The 11,327-nt window shown below is 47.1% G+C and overlaps 1 long non-coding RNA gene across 1 annotated transcript; it reads left to right on the top strand.

Moving 5' to 3' along the window:
* Positions 1–777: 777 nt before the first annotated feature.
* On the top strand, positions 778–8,942 carry LOC125615092. The gene is made up of 2 exons (XR_007345650.1): positions 778–1,384; positions 5,264–8,942. It is a non-coding gene; the product is annotated as an uncharacterized LOC125615092 (long non-coding RNA).
* The last annotated feature ends 2,385 nt before the right edge of the window (positions 8,943–11,327 follow it).

Here is an 11,327-nt window from a genome sequence, read left to right as displayed (position 1 = left end):
GCAGGCCGGGGAGGGGCAGGGAGGGAGGGAGGAGGGCGGCCGGGCGGGCGGCGGCCCGAGGCGCGCGCGCGCGCGCGCGCGCACGCGCACGTTGCCTCCCGGGGGCGCGCACGCCCTCACGCCGCGGCCTCTCCCGTCCCCCACGCCTCCGCGGGCCGGCCTGTCACGCGCTCGCTTCTCCGCCCGCTGGGCTGCTGCTGTCGCCGAGCGCGCACAAGGAGGGCCGGGGAGCTGCGGTCACGTGGGCGGGTCTCGCGCGCGCCTGCGGAGCCCAACTTTCTGTTTTCCTTTATCTGCTCCCACTTTTGCGCGGAAGCCCTCGTTCTCCGAGCCCCGGAGGCCGGACGCCAGATCTGCCTTTGGCTCCGTTTCTGCCCGACCGCTGCCACCACCCTTTCTCCTAGGTAGCGCACCCGCCGTCTGCTGTCACTCCCTCCTGCCTCACGTCGAGGCCAGTGGCTGGGAGATCATTCCAGCAGCCGGCAGGAGCCTTGGAAGGTGTTTAGTGCCTTTTCTTCAGGTGACTCCCTGCCTCCCGAAGACTGGGTGACAAAAATGTGTCACCCTCAGACATATTCAGACATGGAAGGATAACTAGATGTGTCGATCACCGGCTTCCCACCTCTTTCTGGCATTTTCTGAGCCCTGCAAAGGGCCTTGGTTTGAGGAGAAAGAACTGGAATTGACGTCTGTCTGAGATGTGGTAGGAAAGGTTGTTAATGTCCCCTTTAATGTGGATTCCCACCCACGTTACGACCTTGGCAGTGCTTTGGCTCTCTGAAATTAGAGAATGAGGAGGAGGGTGAGGTCATGGTGAAAATCCCCCTGCACCGGACACTGCGATGCAGTTTCTTCCCAACAAGGAAGCAGATAAGCAAACAGATTGAGAACTGCAGCAGGCAAATTTTAGGTTTCCTGCCAGACTACAGAGGTTATGACCAGCAAGAGACTTTTTTCTGTCCTCACGACAGATTAAGGCCAGGACACCTGAAAGGGCTGCCAGGAGACAAGCGACAAGTGACAGCTGGGTTGGCAAAGTGACTGTAACAAGGACCCAGAAGCCGACTTTTTCATTCTTGGTATTGAGCTTCAAGTGGAAAAGCCAAAAGTGGTTTGGATTGTCTACTTTTGGCAGTGCAACACAATGCTCCTTGGTTTGGGCTTCAGAAACTTCCTGTGTTAGGGAGTTGGGGTAAAAGGTCAACACTCTGAGAGGCTTATGAACAAGTTTAAAAATCAGTGCTAATCAGTCTGAGTTGGGTTAGTGACTGAGAAGCCTCATGACTCAATTCTTCAGTTGCAGTAAACAATGCCTATAGTTGGATTATCTCTTGCTGGACTGGCCAGGCCCATGGGGTGGACATTCTACAATCTACAAAGTGAGGTAGACTCCCCTCTGGTATCTGTGGGTTACTAGGATCAGGATCACTGGGCAATGCTTTCAGTCTGAATGTATGGCAAAAGTCAACTCTGGTTGGAAGATCTCCCTGTGGTCTCAACTAATGTTAGGGAGGCCTGTTCCTAAACCATGAAAGTACTAGCCACTGCCAAGGACAAGGACATAGTGCCAGCTCCCAAGCCCTTTTTCTGTTTTTACTCCAGGTACTAATCTGAACTCTTCAGCAAAAACAGGAGGGAAGCCTCTAAGTTAGACTAGTTAACATCTTCTTCCTAAAGTGTGTTCAATGTAATGGGAAACAAGGATGCCTAGGAGGCAGGAAGATATTCCTGCCCCACCAGTTCATGTTGTGACATGTAGACAGCAGAGAAGCTGCTCAAAGCCCTGCGTGGAACCTTGCTCGGCTCACGTCAAGCCTGGCTGCTCTAATCAGTGTTTCTGAAAGACATCTTTTGGCACAGCCCAGGGTTTGGCTATAGCCATCCTACTTCTTCTAACTGGTGATCAACACATCTTGTGAATTATAACCGTAAAAGTGGAAGAGAGTTTGGTGGTGCCTTAAAAAGTTAAACATAAGGGCTGGGAATGTGACTCAGCAGTTAAGTGCCCCTGTGTTTAATCCCTAGTACCAAAAAAATAAAAATAAAAAGAAGTTCAACATAGATGTGACCTAGCAATTTCACTCCTGAGATATAATATACACCCCTAAAGAACTGAGGTGTTCAAACAAAACTTGCACATCCATGTTCATGGCAGCACTACTCAAAATAGTCAAGGGTGAAAATGACCAGCGGATGAATGGTAAACTGATATATCCATGCAATGGAATTATTCAGTTATTAAAAAGTAATGACATACTGATACATGCTACTACATGAACTTTTTTCCACAGTTTAAAAAAATTGTTGCATTATAGTTGTACATAATGATGGGATTTGTTGCCATATATTCCTACCTGCACACAATATAACAATATACTTTGGCCAATATCACCCCCCCCAGCACTTTCCTCTTTCCTCCCTGCTTCTCTCCTCTAGGACCTTTTCCTCTACTGGTCTCCCTTTGTATGACATGAACTTTGAAAATATTATGCTAAATGAGGAAAAAAAAAAAGGCCACATATGTATTGTATGGTCTGGTTTATAGGAAATATCCAGAATAGGCAAACTCACAGAAACAGAAAGCACATTGGCAGTTGCCAGGAGCTAGGAATGAAGGCAAAATGGGAAATAACTGCTTAATGGATAGAGATTTTCCTTTGCTTGTGATGAAAGTGTTTTGGAACTAGATAGTAGTGATGCTTGCTGAACACTGAATGTGCTTAATGCCACTGATTTGCACACTTTAAAATGATCAAATGTGCTTGGTGTGGGTGGCTCATGCCTGTTATTCCAGCAGCTCAGGAGCCTCAGGCAAGAGGATCAGGAGTTCAAAGCTAGTCTCAGCAATTTAGCAAGTCCCTAAGCAACTTGGCTAGACCCTGTTTCAAAATAAACAAAAGTGCCTGGGGATGTGGCTCAGGGGTTAAGCACCCCCTGGCTTCAATCCGTGGTGCCAATAAATAAATAAAATGGTCAAATGAAGGCAGGGCATGGTGGTGCATAACTGTACTCATAGATACCTGGGAGGCTGAGGCAGGAGAATTATGAATTGAAAACCCAGCCTGGGCAACACAGTGAGACCCTGTCTCAAAGTAAAATAAGTAAACAATAATAAAAATAATAAAATTGTCAAATAGTGAGTTTTATGTTATATGAATTTGACTACAAGAAAAAAAAATAAGGAAAAGGTGTTTCCCTTAGTCACCGCCATCATTTAACTTTGAAGTTATGGCACAGTAAGGGCTGGGCATGTTGGCACATGACTGTAATCTTAGCTGCTCAGAGGCTGAGGCAGGAGGACCACAAATTCAAGGCCAGCCTCAGCAGTTTAGTGAGGCTGTAAACTCAGTGGTAGGGCCCTGCTGGGGTCAATCCCCAGTACTCTGCTCTCCCCACCAAAAAAAGAAAGTATCACAGTGTGTATGTCATGAATAGAAATATCGCAATGTTTATTTTAAAATATTACCTACGACATCTTATTTACAACATAAGTCAATCTACTAGTTGCTCCAGATTACATTACGGGATATTGATATTTTGATTTTCAGATAAGTTGTTTCATAAGTAGGAAAAAAAATCCCAAACTTTTTAAGGGAGTGCAGAGTATATTAGAATTGAATCTGCTGGATGCTGTTTCCAGCAGGTCCAGATGTAAATTCATTGGAAACATCTGTATTGTCGCTAGCTAGTTAATCCATATGCAAATGAACTATTTAGATGCCCCCTGGAGCTGTGTTAAAAGCACAGGAACAGTTGATGAGTTGCAGTGTTTGTTCTTGCTGGAAACTCAATGTTTAGTGGCAAACAGTCTTGCAAGATGAATAATGAAAAGTCTGACTAAAAACGAAACACATTTCCAAATGGCTTTTCTCCTCTTGTCACATAGGATGGAACAAGTCCTTTCTAATAATCCTGTTATTCTTGAAATCTACTATTTGTACTTTGTTCTTGGAACTGAAAGAAAGGCTTCTATGTTATAGTCACGAGTTATTTTCAATTTTTAAAAAATGGTATTACTTAGATTATTTACCATATTTTGTGCCAAATAACTTTGGGCTGTTTATAAAAATCAGGATTATCCACAAAGGACAAAAATGTGTCACCCTCAGACATATTCAAAAGAATGTGCCAGAGGCTCCAGGAACAGTTCCAATGAGGAGTTTAAAAAAAAGATCTTTTTTTGAATGATGGGAAATATAATTTAAATAAATGTTTAGCTTGCCAAGGTGACTACTCTCCACACAGAACAAGGCAACACCCATTTAGATGTGTTTATTTAAAAATCAGTCACATTACTGGATGATTAAACCTTGGTTTAATTTTCTAATGAGGCTGGTGACACATCTAGCAGTCTTATTACACAACTCCCTTCTGTCTCACATCAATATAAAATAGGTGGATTCTGATGCATCTTACAGATAAAGCAGCCATGGGCTTTTCCTATTCTTCCCTTTGCTGCCAGGAAGGCAAGGGAATCCCCAAGCTGTCCCATAATACAAACCTCTTACATATGCATGATAGTTTAAATGCCTCAAAGCACTCTGACCTAGTTATCTCATTCACTGCTCACAATAGCCTGACTAGGAACACCCCAGCATTAACCTCACTCTCATGGGGCCCAGGGAGAAGCCCACAGGAGGAAATGCTTGAATGACTCTCTTCTCCAAGCCTCGTTTACTGTGGCCAGTCGCAGAGCAGGGACTGGAAGCTCCCTCTCTCTTGACTCTTAATGCCCTGCAATCTCTGATATTGCCAAAATAGCCCCCGTGCTTGGAATGTCGAGGTGTGTGAAGTTCAAGCTTGAGACAAGAGGCTAACTGTACTTAGACTTGAGGCACCAGGAGTCCAGTAGTTTTGTTTGTTGGTTGGTTGGTCTGTTTTTCCATCCCCTTCCAGGCTGCCTGCCACCTTGAAGCTCCCCAGCTGTTAGGCTGATTCTATTAAGATGTTCCGTACTTTGAGCTCAGGCAGTGCTTGCAATATGTTCCAGGTGGCTGATGGGGAAATAAGTCAAGAGGAGCTGAGCTAATAGCAATATTTACCTGGTGTCTAAACCCCACACATTATTCACTTAACAGGAGTTAGATCTGAAAGGGCAACTTTTTTCGGTAATGAGATTTGATGTTGCCCTTACCAGAGTAAATTTTTTCATGTGGAAAGTTTCATATGAAACTAGACATGTGGAATTGAATTGTGGGTGGTTTTGTTTGTTGTTGTTAATAATGGAAAACATGACTTTAATTATTGGCTGTATTTTTCTCAGCCTCCGAAAAGGATCCATGAGCTTCTGATGACCAGTGGAGACGTCAGCTCATCAGAAGTCAGAAGCCAGTATTGTCTCAAAGACATGCACCAGCACCCATGGAAACAGCAGCACTTTGCTGGCTACATCAGAACCCTTTATGGGCAATCTGCGTCTGTCTGAGACTCTTTCTGAGAAACTTGAAAGGTCTTGCTCACTCCCTCTCCTTTATTTTGCCTTGCTACTTTTTAAAAGGAGGGATGCTTTTGCTATTTTCTTGCCTGTAAATGTTCTTGGGCAGAAATAAGTGAGGATTCTTGCACAAGTTCTGTTTCTCCAGAGAAGATCAGGTCTGCAGTCTCAATTCATTCCTGGTAGCAGCAGCCTTCTTTCCCTGGGAACTCTGGGTTAGCAGGCTTGGACCTGCTGCTTCCAGCAACCACACTCCGACTGGCTGGCTGGCTGGTCTACAGGTAGCCTCACATGTCACGGCCTGCAGAGTTGGAGTTGACCTCAGAGCAAAATGCCAGGAAGTGTCAGCTGTTGAATTTATCGAGCAGTAAGAGCTCACCCAGCGGCGCCGAGAAATAGTTCATGTGACCTTTTTCCAGACTACTGCAGACTGGCTCCCAGAACAAATAATGTCATCAATTAGTCTTTCTCCAAATTCCTATATCAGCTGCTAAGGAAGAAAAACAGCAAGCTCATAGGAGGATTCAGGGGACAGGAGCAACTGCTGAGTCAGAAGGACAGCACAGCATCGGGCGGCTTCCAAGAGGAGGCATCAGAAGTCCTCCTTCTGCTCCAGTTATTAGCCTTCTCTTGACATCCCCCAACAGGGAGAGGTGGGGAGCACATAAAAGCCAGGGGAAGTGGCTCCGTGATTGTGATTGCTTCAGCTGCAGTAGGAAGAGCTCCTTAAGTAGCGAGGTAACCCACTATCCTGTCTAAACCCACCTGACTCATCACAGACTGTGTTCACTATTCATTTTGTTTTCCAGAGAAGGAATGCAGCCCCGTGGGGGAGAAGGAACCTGGGTGAGAACTCAGTTAACAGGCCCACCTTTGCCTTTCTCATCTGTAAAATGGAAGTAGTTATATCTAGAATCCTCCGGAAGATTAAATTGTAGGACAAGCGCACTCAGCGTCTGTCCACAGATGGAAGGCTTGACTGAGGAACAAGCGAGCTGCTTGGAGGCTTAGCAGGAATGTCATTGTCAGAATGTCTCCCTTTATCTTTCCTAAATCTGCGGGTTAAGCCTCTGGCTCAGGTTCACTCATGGCTGCCAATGTATCCCCCGACAGGATCTGTTTCTGGTTTCAAAGTTCTGATCACAATAAGAAAGACATGCATATGAAAGGTTTCCCCCAAATCTTAACTCTGAAGAGGGGCAGGGTTTATTAATATCCACCAGGAATCTCAGGAGTCACCTCATCAACCAGAAAGCAGAGGTTCAAGTGGAGATGTTGGCACTATACATTAAGCACATGGGCTGTGGCCAGGCATGGTGGCGCACAGCTGTAATCTCAGTGGCTTGAGAAGGTGAGGCAGGAGGATCGCAAGTTCAAAGCCAGCCTCAGCAACTTGGTGAGGCCCTAAGCAACTCGGCGAGACCCTGTCTCTAAATAAAATATAAGAAGGGGCTGAGGATGTGGTTTAGTGCCCCTTGGTTCAATCCCTGGTACCAAAAAAAACCAAAAAACAAAAAACATGAGCTTTTGTTTTCTAATCTTCAAAATCAGCACAGTAACCTCAGAGTGTTTCCATCAGGGCTATGTGAGATGGCGGAGCAGCCTCTAATCAGTTCCCTCTATCAGAATGCTTACTTGTCCAATTGATGAACTGTCATCTATCATCAAGCCCGTGGGTAATGGAAGGGGTGACTCCTGGGCATGGCTGTTCATATTTTATGTAGACCACTCCCCCACTCTCCGTGTGCATGTAGACACCACTGGACAGCTGTCAGGCCTAGTGATGGACACTTCAATAGTACAGACCCCTTCAGGACAGACCACACCCAGAGAAGTAGGCTTGGCCTGCTTGAATAAGCAACTTTGGGGTCCTGGAACCTACAGTTCAGTCTGGGAGGACACCCAGTAAAGCAGTCAGGCAGGGGCTTCTCTTGCCTGGGGTACTGGCTAGAGTATGCAGTGAGATAACATCTAAATCACCCCCTTTCACAAGGGCCAAAATAGATCTCCAAAACTTCCAAATCCCCAGGATCTTGAAGTGGATCCTAATGGGGACACTTCATACAGCTGAAACACTCCATTAAGTCATTCACTAGCCAGTCCTTGGTCCAGGACTGTTGGGCTCCTCCCAAAGGAGCCTGCTTAAGGCTCTGGTTGTCTCTGTTCTTCCCAAAGCCATTCAGGGCAGGAAGCCAAAAAGCACTATGGAAAAGCAGATGTATAATGTTTTGAACTAAGTAAGCCTCCGTTACCCCATCATCCTGGGTTTCTGCAAAGTGAGGAAGTGCCTTTCAGGAGGAGGTAACCTCATCCCTTCCACGGGCTGGCCACAGGCAGGGCCTGATTCCCCTAAGACTTTCCTCCTTATATAAGCCAAGTATGTGTTCAGAAATGTTGAGAGGTGGTGGGGTATGGCTTCCTGGTACAGCACTCACCTATCGTGCTTGAAGCCCTGGGTTTAATTCCTGGCACCAGCCACCCCACCACCACCAAAAAAAAAGCTGGGAGAGGGGCTCAGGTTTAAAAAAAATAACAACTACTGCCCTAGGTGGTTTGCTCTCTTAGAATTGAACCAATCACTGAGACTCTTAGTAAATATGTTACAATTAAGGAATTGGGAATTGGGGATGCTGTTTAACTCTTAGTTGGACAGTCAGGCATTGCAATAGGCTCACCAGGGGAAGTACAGTGATTTCTAAAGTCTAAAACTACATGCCTATAATTTAGGTCTTGTTTCCAGAAAAATTTACCCCTCTCTTCCCTATTGTTAATTATTTCATCTTTTCCTGAAGTGGGGGAACAATAATAGCTGTGAGTACTTTATCAATAGGAAGGAACTGCCTACCATCCTAGCAATTTGGGAGGTTGAGGCAGGAGGACTACAAGTCCAAGGCCAGGCTCAGCAATTTAGTGAGACACTCAGCAACCTTGTGAGACCATGGCTCAATAAAATAAAAAAGGCCTGTGGATGCTGCTCAGTGGTAAAGCACCCCTGGGTTCAATCCCCAGCACCAAAATAAAATAAAATTAAAAAGTTAGAAACTATGAGATTTTCTGAGAAGCTTTCCCCCACGTCCAGCATCGCCTTCTCACGGAGTAACAGCATTTCGTTAGGGAGATGTTGCTATTGACAAATTGCTGTTGTAGTTAATCGTTGCCCATTTTAGTAACTCTCAGCCATTCATCTAAGATGGCCAGCAGTGTTAAAACAAACAACAAACGGAAGTTCTCCCTACTTGACTCCCAGTCCACCTGTCTCCCCTCCTTCCTATCCCTTGCTTTTTGGGTCTCCTACCCTTGGCTGGTCAAGGTTCCTGGCCTCAGGTTCTGTGGCATCCTTGCTTCCTTGTACCATGGCACTTGTCACACTTGATTGCAACAGTCCCCTCCCTTGCCTACCATGCCAAAATGTGCCTCCTTCAAGGCAAGGGACATGCTTAACTTACTCTGTATCTTTAGCATTTAATGTGACATATAATAAAGGCTTGATAAGTGAACATAATTTCAATGAGGATACACTAGCTACCTTTACTAACCCTCTTCCTGAGTTTCTAAGGATGAGAAGCTGGATTTGCAGGATGCCAGGACCCTAGCAACCCAGGCAGTGACTAGAGTGGGGACTTTTGTCAGAACCTACTTGTCAGAACCAGGGCCCTGGGTCTTGCTGCACAAGGTGCTGACTTGGAATGACTAGATACACATGACGGGTTAGTGAATGGCTCCAAGTGGGTCTGTGTCGGGGTGGGAGTGGGGTTACGTCAGCACACGACAGGCATCAGTTGAGAAGCCTGCTCATAGGGGCCAGAAGGACAGTCATGTCTCCCTGTAAGCACAAGGTAAGCTACCACTTGGGCCATCCATTCCCCAGCAGACACCTACGGAAGCCCACTCCTGGCGGGTGAGAGCTGGGGTCTGGAAGAGCACTCCTGAATGGTAAGCAGGCAGCACCAAATCTCAGCTCTGCCACCTCACTCATCTATGAACATTCTGTCTTGGGTCACTTAAATTCTCTCTTTTTTTGGGGGAGGGGAGCGGTTACTGAAAATTGAACCCAGAAGCACTTAATCACTGAGCCACATCTTCAGCCCTTTTTAATTTTGAGACAAGGTCTTGCTAAGTTGATTAGGGCCTTGCTACATTGCTTAGGATGGCTTCAAACTTGTGGTCCTCCTGTCTCAGCCTCCCAAGTCACTGGGATTATAAGCATGTGCTATCACACCAGGAGTATTTTCAAGCAAGTTTGGGTGACACATGCACTGTTTTAGGTAAGCTTTTCTGGGACCAGTGCCTATGAGAGGATGGAGAGAGGAGAGATCCCAGCTAGGGACAGCAGGGTGGAGGCAGCTGTGGTGACTCAGGTGTGTGGAGATGACGCTTGACTAGTGTGAGAGTGGACAGGACCTTCCAGAGACTTTACAAAGTCAGGACCCATAGGACTCCCAAACCAGCCAGGCTCTTTAGAGAGAGGTTGAGGAAAGGAGAGGTGGTCTGTGGGGCATGCTTGACCCTGGAGGTTGAAGAACCTAGAGTAGCCCTGCTGGTTAGAAGGTGACTCCTTAAGTCAGACAGCCAAACCCAAGCTCTGGAGTCTGTTTTTTTTAATGGATTTTTTTTTTTTTTAAAGCAAAGGTATAATTTATAACTCCAGCCCCACCCTCTGAATCACAGGGCAGCCCTGGACTTTGCCCAGTCTGACATTGAGAGAGACACTCCTTAGTCCCAGGGAACACTTCTTTGAGGTGCTAGGTCTGTGCGGGAGCCAGATCAAGGGGCCTTCGTTCTCAGAAGTCAGGGGAAGGGCTGGGCAGAGAGCCCTCTGCTCCCTGGCTGGCTTTTTCGTACTGCTAACTTCTTTTCTGGGGATAGTTTGACTTCCCAGGTGAACTCAGGCGCTCCTGCTGGGAGGAAGGCTCCCAGAGAGGAGAAGGCTCCCCCTTCTCCTGCCCTGAGTCCTGCGACCCCATTTCTATGTGGACAGGGTCCAGATCAGAAGTGACCACCCAGGGGCTGCTGGTATGGTTGGGGGCTGACCCACGGACCAGGCTTTCTGCGACCTCAAACAAGCCCAATGCTGCATTGTTGGGGGAGCACCTGGGGGTGCCTGCACTGGGCCAGAAGGTGGGGAGTTGCAGGGGAAAGAGGTGCAGCAGCCTGGCCAGCCGGCCGGCCACTATGTAAGTGCCCTGTGCCACAGTGAGAGCAGGGACAGCTACCCAGGGCTCTAATGGAACATATCAACCAGCCTGGGAGGTGGGCATGAGTTTTGAAAGAAGAGGACAAGAAGAGGGAGAATTCTGGGCAGAGGAACAACTTGGAGTGAAGACATGGAAGCAGGGTGTGAATATGGAATAGTGGGGTGAAGACGGTGGTGGTTGCTGAGCCCTTGCTATGGGTGGGGTACTGTCCAAGGGCTCTGGCCTCTTAGCCTTCTCCCATTTCCCAGATGGGGAAACTGGAGCTCCCAGCAGTTAAGCAGTAAAAGTGCACTTGTCCAAGGTCACCCTCAAGGCCTGGTGCTGATCCAAACCCATAAATGCCTGACTCATGCAACCTCCTTAAGCAGCACAGATCTGCAAACCACCAAGCATCCTATCGGGAGCACTGAGGGAACAGACACTGATCTACAAATGTTAGGTTTTATTGTTTTGATGAGAGGACTAAAGTCTTGTACTCAGGGTGTCACGAGGTACTCCCTGTTGCTGACTGGAATAAACTAGAAGAATCCAGCAGGTAGTTCTATGCGCTGGATGTGAAGGGGATACCTAAATCACTGTCTTGGCTCTGCTTGGCCACAGTGTGGGGTCTGCAGGGTGCCGGGAAGCCCCCACCCACAGTGTATCCAAGTGGCTCTGAGCCCCCCTGGGCAGGGTGGGTCTGGGCAGGCACTTCCGCC

Source organism: Marmota marmota, unplaced genomic scaffold (genome assembly GCF_001458135.2).
Source record: "Marmota marmota marmota unplaced genomic scaffold, marMar, whole genome shotgun sequence".
Taxonomy (NCBI): Eukaryota; Metazoa; Chordata; class Mammalia; order Rodentia; family Sciuridae; genus Marmota; species Marmota marmota.
Note: the sequence above shows the minus strand (reverse complement) of the source record. Positions and strands in the feature narration are given on the sequence as shown.